This window comes from Xyrauchen texanus, chromosome 40, assembly GCF_025860055.1.
Source record: "Xyrauchen texanus isolate HMW12.3.18 chromosome 40, RBS_HiC_50CHRs, whole genome shotgun sequence".
Taxonomy (NCBI): domain Eukaryota; kingdom Metazoa; phylum Chordata; class Actinopteri; order Cypriniformes; family Catostomidae; genus Xyrauchen; species Xyrauchen texanus.
In genome coordinates, this window is record NC_068315.1 from 34,996,923 (window position 1) to 35,016,116 (window position 19,194).

The 19,194-nt window shown below is 39.5% G+C and overlaps 1 long non-coding RNA gene across 1 annotated transcript; it reads left to right on the forward strand.

The window, feature by feature from the left end:
• Positions 1–2,413: 2,413 nt before the first annotated feature.
• Positions 2,414–5,927, forward strand: LOC127633920 (uncharacterized). The gene is made up of 3 exons (XR_007969278.1): positions 2,414–2,464; positions 3,444–3,538; positions 5,491–5,927. It is a non-coding gene; the product is annotated as an uncharacterized LOC127633920 (long non-coding RNA).
• The last annotated feature ends 13,267 nt before the right edge of the window (positions 5,928–19,194 follow it).

The window sequence follows — 19,194 nt, forward strand, 5'->3', positions numbered from 1 at the left end:
AGCACGATACAGTAGAGCATTGGATAGTGGCAAGTACAATATACATTTTATTTTGTTAATACAGCATTATGACTTTGCATAGTTGTGTTTAGGTATGGATAAAAAAAATTTAGTAGGGTGGTGCTATTGACACCAAATCAGAGTCTATATTTGTTCAGTTCAGTTTAGTGGAACTTTCTGTATTCAATTATTTGACATATTTCTCATAGTCTATTTTTGTATTTTTTAAAACAAGATGATGATGATAACCCTTCGGCACCAAAGATGTCACGAATTACAAGAAGACCCACATGTGAGTTAATTGAGTTGTTTTGATAAGCTCAGAGGCCTGTTGTAAGAAGCTTGTTGTGCTCAATTGTCCTTTGCATAATGTAAAACTACCATTTACTTAAACCTACAATTGTATGCTATTAATTATTCTTTTCTGAACTAGATGTGGAAGACCCACCAGCACCAAAGACAGTCATTGCAAGCACACCTACATGTGAGTTAATTGTTTTCTGCTTAGTTTTCCACTGCATAATTTAAACCCAACATTGACTTAAACCCACCATTATATTCCAACACTTTAGTCACGCCAAGGACAGAATTTTTTAACAACAGAACTGGACAAAGAGAGCCTTGTGAGTTTTTTTCTATTCTTTGTAGACACACATAGGCATTGTATTTCATATAGTTGCTAGTAAACTTTTTTCTTATTTTTCAGGTCTTTTCACAAGTACCCCACGAACAGAGACTGACATTACTTCAAATATATCTGAAGTGGATGCCCATTATCAAGGTGGAAGAGATTAAAAAGTTTATACTAGCCATTTAATTGCATTAAGGTGACACTTTTATACATGCATTATTGATGAATATTAATATTAGTAGTAGGTAATCATTCAAAAGTTGATTTATCCAGATGTTTTTTTTTTTTTTTTTTTTCATTTTTTTTTCATTCATAAATAACACATTTAAATGTGTAGTGCTTTTACAAAACACATTGTTGCGAAGTAGCTTTACAGAAGGTCATGCCTAAAAGTTCATCTAAGTGTCATCTCAGTGGGGTTCATGGTGAGTTGTGAGCGGAGAATAGCACGGGCCTACAAACGTGCCACGTCTCCACGGTATCACACACAGTGAGCCACGTGAAAAGATTACCATCTCAGAAGCAGAGGCAACTGAGATCACGCCACCACAAGGACTTAGTGAGCACTGGGAATTGGACATGCCTAATTGGTTGAAAAAGGGGGGAAATGGCCCAAAAAAGAAAAACATACTTATTGTAATATATTATTTCCTTACTTTCAGGTGATTACATGCCATGCACACCTACATCAGACAACACCAATGTGGGTGAGTATGCATTGCCCTCCACTGCTTATTCATTCACTAAATAGTTTTGACTAATATTGATTCAGTGAATCCTTGACATTTTGATAGCCTAATATAAAATAATCAGAAAAGAAAGTCCATTTTTCCCTGTATCTTATAGTATCGGATTAGGCAACTAGAATAATAAAATTATGTTTTTCAAATGTATTGCCTATGCACATAATGTTTTTGACTATACTAACATTTTTAACTTTTAAACTAGTCAATTGCAACATTTCTGTTTAAACAGCATTAAATTAGTCATTGGCACATCACTATTGCTGAAATGAGCTAAATTAACTTTTGTGTTAACCTGTTTTACCATAAAAGAGGGATATCAATAAAAAAATCTGTTTCAAATTGTCCTATGGACTTATGAACTCTTTTTATAATTTAATGACATTTAGATGAGTCATTGTGAATAAAGATGTGAATTTTTGACAAATGTTTATTACTTAAAACCTTTGACAAATTTGACAAATTTAACTACTTATAACCTTCTCTTTTGTGTTAACTTGTTAACAGCACAAATCTCAGAGAATTCAGAAATGAAGAAACTTGAACGAGCCATATTTGTTCGACTGGACAAAGTGGACCAGAAACTTGCAGATATAAAATCCATGCTTTTAGGTCTTGTCCCACCAAATGACTCTTCTGATGAGTTCCTGTTAAATCCTTGCCAGAGCACAAATTAATTGGATGAGTTGTGCATGAAGTTAAAAGATGGCGAATATAAGAATAAAACTGTAAGTTATTTAAATTTAACAGTAGATTGTTGATGTTGTTTAAATTTTGAATGCAGCATTTGTCATTCTTTTATTAAGTCTCAGAGACTTGCTTTTTACTACATTTTTATACTGTTTTAGTGGTCTGCACATAAGTCTATATGGAATTTAAATGGGAAAAATGCAGCCTGCAAAGCGCTAAAATCTAATTGATTTATTTCAGATCCATCATCTCAGCCTTCTTGGTAGCAAAACTCCAGGTGATGCTGTAAGGAGGGTGTTGCGCACAGTTGCCCCAAACAATGTGTGGGCTCAGTACAGCATGAAGGGTCGAAAGGGAAAGAAAAGCCTTGAAGACCTGGAAATCTGCACGGTGATCATTCGTAAGTGTTCCATTAAAAGATTTTCTGTACCTCAACTGTGATATTGCTTTTATACAAGTTTAATCAACAAGCATATGTGTTCAATAAATGGCCATTTAAAACAGATATTCTGATACGAAAAGATATTCTTTTTTACTTTTGCCTTCCTATGCTCTATGGTTATTTCAGAATCCATTCAGATTCATTGCACCTGTAAAATTATGGGATACATTCTTTAGAACATCTTTGTTTTGTTAAGCTATTTCAAACTTTTCACACTTCTTATCCATCCATAGTTTAAAGGAGATGTTAATCCAGGGTTAAGGAAAATTGTGGCCATTATAATCAATTAGATTGTATATGCTGGATGTGTCGCCACATTGCATTGCAAAACAGTAGAACAGGGTTCCAAAATTTCAATGAAATACCTCTTTTGAAAATAAAACGGGATGCAAGTTATTCAGACATTTTAATCATTGTTGAAGTTTACTCAAGTTCAAAGCTGATTGTCTGTGCTTTATGTAAATTGACATTTATTCATTTATTATAACCTTTTTTAACCAGGATAACCTCTGAGATTAAAAATCTATTTTATAGGAGTGTACTGGCCAAGGTGGGCAGCAAGTAAATAAAAAATTCACAACCTAATTAAAATCAACAGAATTCTGTCAAATTTAACAAAACCTTTTATCCAAATCGACTTAAAAATGAGGAATACAACAAGCCATTTATTAGCAATAACACGAGAAGTGATAACAATACGAGGTTCCAAAGTGATTCAGAATAGTACAGGCAAGAACAGGGAGAGAAGAAATAGTAAAAGTTTGTCATTATGAATGTTCGCTTCACATCCAGTGTAGACAGACTCAAGCTCATGTGCCATCTGCCTTGCACAGTGTAGAAAGGGTGTTATTGTAATGTAAGTTGAAAAAAGAGTGAAAAGTGTTTAAAAGTTTTTGTTTTGATGCAAACAAATGATTTATGAAAAATATATTTTTAGAGGCATGCCGCAAGATGCATCCAAAGGAGTCAATAAAGGTGTTTGTTGAGTGCATCGCAGAGACTTTTAAGTATGCTCCACATCGCGGAACAAGGGTAAGTTTTTATAACAACATGGATGTGTACTAGTGATGCGCGGGTCGGCTTTTTTTCCAACCCGCGGGTCCCGCTTTTATGAAATTATTTGGCCCGCCCCGCACCAATGTATCTATTTTTACAACCCGCCCCGCCCGCACCCGCGACCATTAAACAGACGTAATGTAAATGAAAACAGCCTTTATTTCATTTAAGTGCTTGGAAACATCGTGTAACATGTTGTAAACAGGCAACAACAGACGATTATGTATGAACCATCAGGTCATATTAATAAAATAACGATAAAATAAAAAATAAAAGTGCTGGCATCCACACGTCCATAACGTGAACCAATGTTAATTAGAGACTGGGCTACGGTATGAAATCCATCTCCAGATACTATGTCGAAGGGCCGCAGATCTCGACAGCACAATGCAACACAAGCGTCTGTGACCTCGGACTTGACATGTGCTGGTACTTTACTTTTGAGGAAAGCAGTAATGTTTTGAGACGTGCCACTGTCGTCCTTTTTCTTTGACCCCCCGCAAATATGTCTAGACAAGCTGGAAGTGCCCGTTTTGTGGCTCTCGTGTTTGTAAATTTTCTCACAGGAGTTGCACTTAACGTAGCCGATACTGCAGTTGTCTTCTGCTGCAACTATTTCAGAGAACCGGTCCCAAACACTAGATTTAGCAGCTTTTTCGTTTAGTTATGTAATCTCCCGACCTCAATTTCTCCCGCACCTCGTCCTCCATCTTCACTTTTTTTATTGCTACGTTTTGTTGTTGTTGTGTCTGACGGCGGGAGCTGCTTGGCGCGCAGCTTTTATGTGTAGGCTACGTGACGCCAAAGGTTTGGGGAAATCACTACGGCCTTCGTATTGTAACCTTATAAAAGAACCTAATAAAATATGAAAATAGATATTCCCAAATATTTAATATAGGCTGGAAATTGCAAAAAACATACATGAAAAAAAAAGAGAAAAAGTATGACCCGCCCCAACCCGCCCCGCAAATAAAGTGACAATTTATTTCCGCGCCCCGACCCGCGGGTTACCCGCGGGGTCCGCGGGTTACGAGACGACCCGCGCATCACTAATGTGTACCACATGGTGGCCGATGACTTACTGGCATATTGGCAGGGCTTAATGCACATATGTGATCTTAACTGTTTCCAGGCACTCAATAACCTTCCCTGAGCTGTCAGTGATATTTATTTATACTAGTCATCTATGTCTGTTGTGTAACTTTGACCAAAATTACCATATTACAATTACTACAAGTTTTATGTTTATGAAACTGTTTCAGTTTAAATTAATCTTCTGTTCAGAATATTCTTGTTCTTTTCTCTTTTTCTCAAAAATGTAAATAGGTTGAAAGATGGTTAATTTTAATGCAATTGAAAGATTTCTCACAGTTTTAAGGATTGTTTCACTGTGGAACATAAAAATGTAGTACAGCATCCAAGCTGTTCTTGTACATACATATATTAGAACGTAGACTCTAGGGTAAAGTGAGTGAAGTGACTATGCAAACTCGAAAAAACAATTGAAGCATAAATAATATTTATCGGCTAAGGTGCAAAGCAAGATTTTCAATTAATAGATAATTTTGTTTGTTCCTCACACAAAGCTATAATATGGCATTAGATGCTGTGGTATCTAAGCCACATGGCCTAAAGGTTTTTATTTATCTTTTCTTTGTACCTTACCTTAAGGTCTAACACTTGCACTGTGGCAGCAGTGCAATCAAAACATTGTTTTAGGCACACGTTCAGGCCAACAGTTGGTTGGCTCTTCTGAAGTTTGTATAAAAAACATGGACGTTTTAGCTATTTTCCTTGGTGGAAATTACACACTTCAGCTTTGATAAAAGATGATAAAATAAGTTATATCGGGAAGACTTGAGTGAGGTTTAAGATGGGATTAATTTGATGAATATAAAACAGAAATATAATGTCTCCCTTTGGCATAGGCCCTGTCTGGCAGTCCGAGGGAGTTGTACTCGGCAGGGGCGAGGAGCCTACCCCTGTGTGGGACGGGGCTCAGCTGGTGGTGGTGGTGGTGGGGTGGAGGAGGTTGCCGTGTTAGCACACTGAAACAGCAATGTGATAGATCGTAAGCAGACTTATAAAGCAATGCCTTACATGCGATTGGCTGGGAATTACCCATAATGGTGTGATGATGTACAGCTGATCTTCCCGCTAGAACTACACTGCACTTACATTTCAGTTGCATATAAGTAGCAAAAGTGAATGTCTTATGATAATCTCATAATATAATAACAATTAAAAATAATAACTTGAGGCAATCTGTTCACTTCACAGGTGGAGAATCAGGAGAGTGGACACCAGTAGTGTGTGTAATGTGTACACACACTTATATACTTTTACTCTTAATGTTATAAAATACACACACAAATTTATATTTGTTGTTCCTTATTTTTTATATCATTAAACCATTTTGTTTTTTAAATGTTTTGAAAATCTGTTGTGAAAAGTTTTAATAAATGTTTCATATAACATAATTGTACATGGTTTCTTTATTATGAGATAGAATGCAGTTTCTAGGGTTTTTTAAAAAAAATATTACAAAGAAACATTCCAAGAATTATATTGTGAGGGAAATAAAGTTAGCAAAATGTAAAAAAACATTAATCTAAACTTTCATTGACATTCTAAGCACAAGAACAATGTAACATTGTTTAAATGTTTATTTAAACATTATATTAGTGTTATATTGTGAGGGAAAATAAAGTTTGAAAAATGTTTTTAAAACTTTTTTTTACCTTTTAATAATTTTATAATCACAATAAGAAAAATTGACATTTTAATGTTCATAGAATATTTAAAATAAACGTTCAAAGTACGTTTTATTTTGGGTGAAATTAAAGTTAGGATAACGTTGTTAGAAACGTTTTTTTAACCTTTAAATAACGTTATAATCACGTCAAGAAAACTGGACATTTTAACGTTCTTAGAATATGAAAAATAAACGTTCAAAGAACGTTTTTTTTTGGGTGAAATTAAAGTTAGGAAAACGTTGTAAGAAACGTTTTTTTAACCTTTACATAACATTATAATCACGTCAAGAAAACTGGACATTTTAACGTTCTTAGAATATTAAAAATAAACGTTCAAAGAACGTTTTTTTTTTGGGTGAAATTAAAGTTAGGAAAACGTTGTAAGAAACGTTTTTTTAACCTTTAAATAACGTTATAATCACAACAAGAAAACTGGACATTTTAACGTTTCAGTAACATTTTTAAACAACGTTTGGAAAACGTTTTTAGAACCTAAAATTGTTACCTGGGTACTTCCTTCGCCAGCTGAGGAAGTTCAACCTGCCACCAGTGCTGCTGAAACAGTTCTATTCAGCAGTCATTGAGTCTGTCCTCTGCACTTCAATAACTGTCTGGTTTGGTGCAGCTACGAAATCAGACATCAGAAGACTACAAAGGACAGTTCGGTCTGCTGAGAGGATTATTGGTTGCCCCCTGCCCCCCCTTCAAGAACTATACACTTCCAGAGTGAGGAAAAAGCTGGTAAAATCACTCTGGACACCACTCACCCTGCCCACTACCTTTTTGAACTGTTGCCTTCTGGCCGGCGCTTCAGAGCTCTGAGCACCAGAACCGTCAGACACAGGAACAGTTTTTTCCCTCAGGCCATCCATCTAATGAACAATTAAATTGCCCCATTGAGCAATAATTATGTGCAATACACAGTTTAATTTTAATTTTAATTTATATTATCCAACATATCCACTTCTGCCATTACTTACATTGCTCTGTACATAATATACCGTTTTTTGTTCTTTATATACAGATTGTATTAGATTTGCACTACGTGTGTGTATGTGGGTATGTATGAAGGTGAGTGTATGTACGTATATGTATAATTATTTATTTTGTGTACTTTTTTGTTTTTAATTACCTATGTGTTGCTGCTGTTTTTGGTATTGTTTGTATTGTTGTTGACTGGAAGCTCCTGTCACCAAGACAAATTCCTTGTATGTGTAAGCATACTTGGCAATAAAGCTGATTCTTCTTCTATTCTAAATGCTGTCTGTCATTTTTACATCAAAAAGGATCCATAAAAACATTTGAACCTAGTGCATCAGTTTTGAATTTACACTCTGTCTCTCACATTACCACTGTATATGTGTGCCCTGCTGATTCCTGGTTTATCGATGTGTTAAGAAGCACATTAACTGGCACCATCAACATTAACACCTGGTTTAATGCATCTCGAACAAAGCGGCACATCATTTCAGTCAATTATACAGCAATCAGAGCAGAATTGTCAGTTATTTAAGTGCAGTTACTGTAATAACTGAACTTCAGAGATGTGGATCAAATCAGGGACAATTAAAATGTTCTGTAAACTTGTGCATGTATGTATGCACTTTTAAAATGAAAACAAGTATGATGGATAAAAATAGATCATGACAGAAATTTTATTGTGACAGATAAAGATTCTTTATAGCACAACCTGAACCTGATGCCACACACAAACATCCCTAATAATTTAATCTAAGCACAAAACACCACTAGAACATACACATCCTTGTCAAAAAGTGACAGTGAAATAAAACCATAAAATGGCAAATATGTAAAATAAATATAAATAATGGCGAATGAGAGAACATCAGCCAAAACAGTGACGTAACGTACAAAGAGTCTGAACGTGATCCTCCGGCATCATGCTGACAGATGAGGTAGCATAATTATAATTACAGTTATGATTGTTTTACTACAAACTTTGAGACTAAACTAAAACTACTTATCAGTAACATAGCTGATACACACATACAACTACATACTACCGCAAAAGCGACCCGCTCCCTTCTACAGGCTTTAATAGGCAACCTAGGAAGTCCGGGAAGGGCTCTTGTTTTTTGTGTGATAAGCCATTCACACATTGGCAAAAAAATTATTTATTGTTGTGGTAATCAACATCATGCCACAAAGTACCAGTTAATCTAAGCCAGTGCATTTTTACAGAATGTTTATTGCCACAAAAATGTATTTCCCCTCATCTTTCATTTTCTTTATATATATAAAAAAAAGCAAAAATCTGGATTAAGTGGGTTGCACACTAGATGTGTCTGGCAGACGACATGTTGCATTGTAAAATTAGAAACCACTGTTTTCAATGAAGGTATGCACACTGCCGCTCTTCATCTGTCGGAATTCATTATTCACTATTGAAGTCAGTGGGGCAAAAATGTTACACTAAAAATACTCACTGTTTCAAAAGCACAGCCACAAGATGTAAACATGATTTTACTGTAATCGCTTACTTTTTTGTGTAAAATTATAGCCAATTTTCAAACTTCATTGCCATGACGATGTAATGTAAACAAATCCTAAAAGGACTGTAAAAATGACTATTTAAACAACTTTACAGCTGAAATAATACACAAGTTTTAACCGAAGTGTTAATTTGTAAGTGTAAAAAGTAAGTGCTTTTTATACAATCATAATCTTAATTTCTTAATTTAAACTCCAAAAATTGGCCCCATTGACTTCCATTGTAAGTGCCTCACTGTAACCAAAGTGTTTGCTTTTTTTAAAGGTGCAGTATGTTAGATTCAGAAACCTTTGTTATCTATGCTAGCTACATGTTGCTCGTGCTTGTACACACAATTCATAGGGACGCGAGCATCCATAACAGTGATGTAACGTACAAAGAGTCTGAACGTGATCCTCCGGCATCATGCTGACAGATGAGGTAGCATAATTATAATTACAGTTATGATTGTTTTACTACAAACTTTGAGACTAAACTAAAACTACTTATCAGTTACATAGCTGATACACACATACAACTACATACTACCGAACTATATCAGACACTTTACTTTTGCACTTTTATGTTGCACTATTACATGTTTTGTAAGTCATATGTTGTACTATGAAGAAGAAACCAGCGTATTTGATAATATGTATCCTGTATACCTGACTTTTAATATAAAGAGAAGATCGTTGAAATGATTTGAAAGTTATGAAGCAAGGTAGCTTGCAATTCGTCAGCGTTAGTAGGAAAGATCAATCCTTATGGCACTATATTTCACATGCTTTGCAGTTATGTAATCTTACCTATCCAATAAGAGGAGCGCCATTTCCAGGTCTGTTTTGATCCCCAAAACTGAACAAAATTTCCTCCAGGAATCAAATGCCCTGCCGATGTTCACTCTAGTTTTCGTCACGTTCCCGCTTATCCAGATGGGATTCAGTAGATCAACTGTTTTGTGTGTGTGTGTTTGTTTTGGCTTACTCAGAGTTTGTGTAGTAGTCGGTGTTGTGCTGGGAGCCGGACATTTGCTGGATTCCATTCTCGGGAGCACACATAAACATCACATCCTTTGGATTTTTCCTGCAAAACCGACCCGCTCCCTTCGCATGAAAATCAGTCTACAGGCTTTAATAGGCAACCTGGGAAGTCCGGGAAGGGCTCTTTTTTTAACTTGTGTTACAAGCCGTTCACACATTGGCAAAATGTTACATGAAAATTGTTACATATTGCACCTTTAAAAAAATATGTTTATCTTAATAAAGAAAAAGGCATTTTAAGAATTCTTTACATCAAAATATCAAATTGCAATACTTACAGAATCGCAGTATCACAATAGATATCGAACCGGCTAGGAAATGTAATTGAAATATCAAATCGGGAGGTATGTGGCAATTCCCAGCCCTAATGTCAACAGCTTGACATACATATTAACAAAGCGTTTGATTGGCTCAGGGGCAAAGACAAACAAGCCCTTCGGGCCATCATTAAAGGATCGTTGCACATGCGCATGGTGTTCTCCAGATCTTTGTTGAATAACATTGAGGAAAATGGGCACGCAGAGCAAATTAAAACGATTAAACAACCCATTCTCATTCCCTACGTGTCCTGTTTTGACGCTTGTGCAGAAGCCATTGAGAAAACTCAACAATAGAAAAGACGTAACAAGCAGATAAAATACAGTCACCAACATTCATTTATAACAATGCACTATAATAATATTCCAAACCATACGATGCATTGTGTGAGTTGCAGAGTGAAACTGATTTGTAATTGGTAAAAATATTCCCCCCACCATGAAGGAATCCTGATCCTGTGTCATCCTGATTCTACCGGCATGTCTCGTTCAAAAAATGCATGTACATCCGAACTTGAGGGCATTGAAATTGGTCACAAGACACGCGAGAGTCTCTGACAGAGTCTCTGACTTCAAACGCATGTCATTACGCTTGAGTCAGTCAGTCTTTGATGCCTTGGGAGTGATAATGTTTTAGATTAAATGGGTTTAACGCCCAAGGTTTAACAAACCTCCAGTATGCAGACAGCAAGCCAAATACGTTTACTGCTTTAACACAAGATTGCATTTACATATGAACTACTGAATGCTAGCATGTCTTAGGGCAGTGCGTTTTTTTTTAGAGTGAGCATGTAGCTGAAGATAGAACAATGGTGGAGGTTAGCAAAACAATTACAGCTCATTCATTTCTCAGAGAATTGTATATTTTTCTTGTTCACCATCTGTCACTCTCTCGACGTTGTGTCGGAGAAGCGACACTACGGGTCTCTCTTGAGCACCGAATATGCCTCTGATCTATGAAAAAAGGCCAATGAGAAGTTGGCAGATAGTATTTGCTACATGCCCAAGGTTCCTAACACGCCCTTTAGAGACCAGGTAGTGAACCTGCAAGCGCTGCCCCGGGAGGAGGCAGACCCATCCCCTTCGTTGCTGTGTCTGGTACGTGCTTTGCGTACCTACCTGGACCACACGCAGAGCTTTAGATGTTCTGAGCAGCTCTTTGTCTGCTTTGGGGGACAGCAGAAGGTTAACGCTGTCTCCAAACAGAGGCTTTCCCACTGGGTAGTGGATGCCATTTAATTGGCCTATCACACAAAGGCCGTGCCCCCCCCCCCCCCCCTTGCGCGTCCGAGCTCACTCAACAAGGAGTTTTGCGTCCTCATGGGCACTGGCCAGGGGGACCTTCCTGGCAGACATATGTAGAGCAGCGGGTTGGGCAACATCCATTACCGTTGTAAGATTTTACAGTCTCAGGGTTGAGTCCGTATCATCCCATGTTTTCTCAGGTCTGAGCCAGTAGAACTCCGTAACACGCTGATGGGCTGGCCAGGTGAATCGCTTGCATATAGCACCCTTTCCCTTGGTTGAGGTAAATTGTGCACTTTTTCTCCCATGAGATTCCACTCCTCGGATCACTGGATGATTCCTCCCTAGGCCTTGTGGGTCCACAGTTCAGCGGAGGAACTAGCCGACCCAATCCACTGGGGGTACTCAATCTACCCTGTATTGGAATAGGTGCTCCACAGGGTAGGACTCCTACAAGGACTCTGTTGCGAGTGGACCCGCGTCTCCCTTAGGCAATTCCAGCTGCCCTCCGGTCGTAATGCAGTAGCAATTCCCCCCTCCTAGTGAGGCTGGATCTACCACCGCGCCACTTCCACATGTCGCCTAAAAAACCCATGTGATGTATTCACCACCTTACCTCCCCTTCAGGGCAGGTGTGGTCTCCACAGGGTTTTTTCCCCCTGAAAGAATAGGAAACTAAGTCCCCCTTCCCTCGATGCATGTAAGGGCCCCGGCCGCTTATTACTCTATGAGAGAAACATAGAGAGAAAAGAGGCCCAGCCAGGCTCGGCCCGTTCCCAGGTTGGCAAGCGTCACCTTGTTCCCCTGTCTAGGGTAACCAGAAAGATTCCGATGACTTTTTTGGGGCATTGGGGAAGGGTACGAGCAGTCTGACACAGCTGGTCACCTGTGCACGTAAAATACCTGCCTGCTCCTGTGTCAGCAGAACACATACACGACTCAGCGCATGGCATGATTTAAATTGGTCCCCTAGTGTCCCTTCTCCGACACAATGTCGAGAGAGCGACAGACGGGGAACGTCTAGGTTACGGATGTAACCTACGTTCCCTGATGGAGGGAACGAGACGTTGTGTCCTCCCGGCCACGTCGCTGAGCCTAGCCACTGTAGTGGCCGGACCATTTCCGGCTCCTCAGAAAAATCCTGAATGAACTCATAATATTTCCTTGCCTTTATACCCGTATGTCCGGGGGCGGGGTATGCAAATACTATCTGTTGTACTTTGGGTTCGTGTGGTGAGATTAATAAACACACAAGCGAGCTGTGCTGAACTACAACAACAGGTTTTTACTTCCATACATGCATTCACATACACGTTCTTCAGGTGCAGAACATGCCCCCAGTCACAGGACATTCACTAGTATACCCATATATACTACATCCCTCTCTTCCAGAATAAAACCACTATTTTAGACTAGAAGTGTCCTTGAAATTATATGTCTATATATAAATAAACTACATAACCAGAAACCTTGTTATTTTCTTTCAGCTTCAAACTATACAATGTCAGTTTTATGTATCCTCAACTCTTTAACTTGTTTCAAAAGGATACTCATATGATCTCTTCAGCATTTGCTAACTACAAAGTCCTTCAGCTTAACTGTGAATGGATCTCTCTACCACTTCTAGTGTAATAATGTGTAGTAGCCACAGGTGTTGCTGTAAACTCTTGGCATTCTTCACTCACTAGGTTCTGATCCAGCCGACTTCCTGCACTTTCTGGTGACTCAGGCTCTCGTGATGTGTCTGTTGAGGTTTTTATAGCTGACCTCAGGTGACGTCTATTCCTTCTGTAGAGCTGCCCAGTTTGAGCCATGACATTGTATGAGCGTGGCTTCTCTCTCTTCGCCACAACTACTGCTGGCATAACCATGTCTTTGTCTGCATGCGCACCATACTACCTGCGGACAGGTTAGGTAAAGGCTTTGCTGTGGCACTGTAATAACAGTGCTGCTTGCCTTGAAGATGCATAAGTCTGCTGTGGACACCTTTAGGAGTAGCTGGTTTCAGCACTGCAGCAGTACCAGGAAGTGTGCTCCTTAATACTCTCCCCATGAGCATTTGTGCAGGTGAGTAGCTCATTCCTGTTACAGTAGGTGAGGATCTACACCAGTTGAAGCTGCCTTTTTTTAATACTTTTTTAACTGTTTGTACAGTCCTCTCAGCCAAACCATTTGATTGTGGATAACCAGGACTAGAGTGGATGAGTGTTATGCCCCACTCTGCTGCGAACATCCTCATTTCATGGCTGGCGAAGGGCACATGATCACTCACTATTTCTTTTGAAATACCATTCCTTGCAAACACACATTTCATCTTTCGAATCACAGTGTGTGCTGTTTTGTCAGACAAGTGCATCACTTCAGGGAACTTTGATAAATAGTCCACCAACGCCAAGTATGAGTGACCATTGAGCTCAAAGATGTCAGCACCTATTTTGATCCACGGTAGCTCTGGTATGTTATGTGACAGCAGTGGTTCTTTTTGATTCTTGGGGTGTAATCTTTGACAGGCCTCACATGCTCCAATCAGCTGTTCAAGGTCACTTGTCATGCCTGGCCAGTACATAAGATGTCTTGCCTGTGCTTTTGTTCTTTGCATCCCTTGGTGAGTCAAATGTAACCTCTCCAACATCAGAGGCTTGACACTGTTAGGGATAATAATTCTGTCATCAGCACACCCTCTCTTATGCTGATTGTGTGCCTTAATGGCCAGTAGTGATGAAGCTTGCTTTCAAGGTGACATCTTCTTACTGGCCAGCCCTGATTATGCACTCTGACTACAGCCTGTAGAATTTCATCACACTGAGTGGCATCTTTCAAGTGCTGTAGCATGTCTGCACTCAGTGTGTCTGTTGCCTGGATGCCGTAAACAACCCTATCACTGCTAGAGTCAGATTTTTCCTCATCTGTCCGGTCCTTTACAACCGCTCAGGACAGCGTGTCTGCTATGAACATGTCCTTACCAGGTGTGTAGAGTAAGTACCAAGTACCAGTGTAGATTATATCGCTGCTGTTGCAACAACATCCTCTGTAGCCTCACAGGTGCTTTGCAAAGAGGCTTGGTGAATATAAACTCATGAGGCTTGTGGTCAGATTGGACTGTGACAGCCCTTCCATAGATGTACTGATGGAATTTCGATGTAGCGAAAACAACCGCCAGCAATTCTTTCTCAATTTGGGCATAATTACACTCTGTGTCTGATAATGCTCTGGAAGCATAGAACAGTGGACTTCCTTCCTACAGCAGACAGGCTCCCAGGCCATCTTTTGAAGCGTCAGCCTGTATTGTGAGATGCTTGGTGTTATCATAAAACTTGAGTACTACTGCACGAGTGATAGCAACTTTCAGCTGTTTGATGTGCTACATCCTGTTCCAGGTGCCACTGCCACATCACATCTTTTCTGAGCAGCTGGCGCAACGGTGCAGTCAATGTGGCTTCATCAGGTATGTATTGTGCAAGATACCTTATCATGCCAAGCAGCCTTTGGAGGCTATGCTTGTCCTCAGGTGCTGGCATTTCCACAATGGCACGAACCTTAGCATCATCTGGCTTCACTCCTTCAGAAGTTATTATGTGTCCCATATATTTCACAGAGTCCACCTTGTACTAAATTTTATCTTTGTTAAACTTTACATTTGCTTTTTTAGCTCTCTCCATTACCTTGTGTAGGATGGCTGCATGTTCTTCATCTGAAGAGGCTGAGATGATCATGTCATCTGCTATGATGTGCACCCCTTCAATATCTCCGAAGGTCTCGCAGTTTTTCTGTTGGAACACCTCGCTGGCTGACTTAATTCCAAATGGTAACCTCAGAAATTTGAAGCAGCCCCAAGGTGAGTTGAATGTACAGAGATTTGAGGATGCTTCATCAAGCATTATTTGCCAGTAGCCATCTTTCTCATCTAGTATTGTGAAAATTGACTTTCCAGCAAGCTTGCACTGGACTTCTTCTGGCGTTAGGATGCTATAATATCGTCGACGAATCAGTTTGTTGAGGTCACGAGGATCCCTCAGTGATCCATACTTTTTCTCTGTTATGACTAGGCTGTTTACCCATTCCGTTGGCTCGCACACAGGTGCAATTACCTTCCTGTCCACTAGCTGTTGTAGCGTGGTTTGCAGTCTGCTCATGACTGATAGTGGAATCTTTCTGCAACCATGTACAACAGGAACTACCGTAGGGTCTATGTGGATATGGTGCTGTCCTCGAAACTTTCCCAGACCATTGAACACCAAGGGGTATTTCTCCACAAGTTCCTCTTTGGTGGATGGGGCTGTTGTATTCAGTGTCTCCACCCTCCTCACCAGCTGCAGCTCCTCACAGGCCTCTCGGCCGAGGATTGGCGTAGGTGATTGGTTGGTGACAAAAAATGTAATATTGGCCTTCGAGCTGGCAGTTTCACATGACAATGTAACAACCCCTTCAGGTTTGAGTCTTGCTCCGCCATATGCCACTAAAATGGAGCTGGTAGGCTGCAAAAGCACTGGGCCAGGAATGCTATGGAACAATGACAAAGAGTACATTGGCTTCAGCATCGGTGTCAAGTTTGAACTTTACAGCAACATTCCTTATATTGACTTTTTTTCATAGATCAGAGGCATATTCGGTGCTCAAGAGAGACCCCTAGTGTTGCTTCTCCGACTCATCGTCTCGTTCCCTCCATCAGGGAATGGAGGTTACATCTGTGACCTAGATGTTTTCCCTCTCATTATGAATCCTCATCTGTAAATCAAGAGATTCATGTTCTATCTAGACCTGTCATTTACTGATGATGTCATAGATAGGTTTCTCCATCTGACATCCTTCAAAGTCATGAAGGACAATCCAATAGCCAATTATTCTCATTTTCCAAAACCTGTGTTCAATCAGTCCATTTCTTCCTTCATGAGAAAAGGTTCATAATTAGCTTAGCTCTCATCTATTTGCTGAAGTTCATTGTTAGTTGTTCAAGTACTATCTAATTAGTAATGAAAGAAACACTCTTGAAAATGCCATATCCAGCCTGATCTCATGAAAATGACGGCCGTGTGGTGGAATTATGGCTAAATTACATCATGTGGTTCATGATACATATTGCGGCAGTTTCAAGGTGAAATGATCAATGTTTCGCACTAAAAGCTAGTTTAACTTTATCCCAAACAGATGAGGTTTTAAAGGTTTATGCTTTATCAAATGCTGCCTACCCTAAACCTAACCAGTTGTGTTATTAAAGCAAATGGTACATGAAATACGAATTGCTGAAGCTATTACTTCATTTTGTGGTGCTTCCATGAGACCTACGGGTCAAGTGTCGACTCCCATACTCTTCAAGACATGTATTTCTGTGCTTTGTATGACCAGTGCAATTTAATTGTGGTCCATCAAGCTTGTAAATGTAGTTGATTATGTAACGTAAACATTCAATTTAAGTCATGCGCTATAGTGTTAAGATGTCACAATATAGCATTGTTTGAGAAACAGGGCGAAAAGTAATCGTTTGTTAGTGATGTTTAGTTCATGAACATATTTGACTTTTTGAACAAAATTTAAGTGAACGAATCGTTCTCATTCATATTTTATGTTCACTGAGCTCTAGTTTGAAGCACGAGCCAACTTTTTTGTTTTTTTGTGCCTGTAAAGACTGATTAAAGCATAAGCTGTTGTCGGCTAGTCAGAGACACCCTATGTGAGCTTTATTGAGATTTATGGAGATGTATACAGCATACCCAGGTCTAGGCAAGAGAGACAACTTCATAATTGTGAACACATGCTTTATACCAATGAGGCACCTGGAGAAGAGAACCAAATCTAACAGAGATAACAGTTTCATTTTACCACTGAACATTCAATGAGACCCTTAAACTCTAATTAAACAACAGCACACACACACACACACACACACACACACACACACACACGATAAGAACAACAGAAGAAACAGAAATAACAGTTGGGCACACAGACAAAAGAACAAAAACTTTATTCATTCAATCAATTTTTTGCCTTCCCAGAGTCTGGGACACAAGTGGCCCTCTGAAGGAAAAGTGAAACAGAGGACTAACAGAAACGCTGATTGTTGCAGACTGTCCCATAATAACATGAGTCAATAGCATTTGAATGCGGGCTGTAAAGGAAGTTTGACCTGCTGAACAAATATGCCCCTTCACTGAACTAGTATTAGTCGGTCATTTGAGTCTGAACGTGATCGTTCATGAACTGAATGTACTGGTATACTCGTTCCTGAACAAAATGAATGACTCACTCAGTCATCTCATTCGTGAATGACGATCTGTTGACTGACCGAGCGAGAGGAGGCATGTCGTTCATTCAGTTCGGCATGTAATTCTGCAGGGGTGGAAACTTCTTTAACTTTTTCTATATTGGGAGAAATGAATCCCAGTATTTGACAAAATATAGGGAAAATAATCCTGCCATTTCTGGAGAACACACAGTTTTCCAAGATAAGTTTCTAAGCTAATAGCTAAGTGAATGCTGATCATCAAACACATAGTTTAGACACAGTAACATATTTCAGGCTCTATTTTCATGAGATACTCACCTTATCCAGTGCTAATTTTAAGTGCAATTTCCATTCCAGAACAAAAACGCAAGTGGCCGTGTGGAGTGTTTGTGCTATCTGTGGGTATATGCGTGCAAACTCTAGGTGTTTTGTATGGTAATGAAGTGGCGCAAGGAGCAATTTGCTATTTTCCTGTTACAGGACTGCAGGAAGGAGGACCCAAATACAGGAATGAGTAAAATAAAGGATTTTTTTAAACAAAATAAAACAGACAACTCAAAACTAAACACACACACACACACACACACACACACACACACACACACACACACACACACACAAAAGACAACTGATGAACAATATAACAAACCAGACTGAGAAGTGGAACACGAACAGCGACCGACAGACATGGGAATGAAACAATCCAACAAACACAACAGGAAAGGGAGTACAATATATACAGGCAGAGTCCAAGAGGAAAAGGTGAAGCGATTCAAAATAATGAGGACTAGACTACACTGTAAAATAATTCTATCGGGAAGACACGCAGGCTTGAGTGAAGTTTAAGATGCCATTTATTTGATAAATGTAAAACAAAGTAATGTCTCTCTCTTTGGCGTAGGCCCCGTCCGGCGGTCCGAGGGAGTTGTGCCCGGAACCGTCATATCCTGCCGGAGATAGGAGGCAGGGGCGAGGAGCCTACCCCCGTGCGGGACAGGGCTCAGCTTGTGGTGGTGGGGTGGCGGAGGTTGCTTGTGTTTTAGCGCACTGAAACAGCAATGTGATAGATTGTGAGCAGACTTATAAAGCAATGGCTTGCATGCGATTGGCTAGGAATTACCCCGCTAATGAAGTGATGATGTACAGCTGCTAGTCTTCCCACTAGAAGTTCCCACTACGCTGCACTACGTTGCACTTCCATTTCTATCGGGAAGACACGCAGGCTTGAGTGAAGTTTAAGATGCCATTTATTTGATAAATGTAAAACAAAGTAATGTCTCTCTCTTTGGCGTAGGCCCCGTCCAGCAGTCCGAGGGAGAACCCCCAAAAAGAGAGAAAGTAGTATACTACCCTTAAAAGAGATGGTCCTGTTTGGTACGAACCGGGTCTTGTGTTGGGCGTTCATTCTGGGGAAGAAAAATAGAGATGTGAGCATCAGAATTGACATGAAATTTGTGATATCTCTAGTATGGTTGTGTGAAGCCTTTGCAATGGGAAGTTTTTTTTAATATTTTTTTTTTTGGTGTGTTTTTGGGCTCTCCGTTGAGGCCCCTGGTT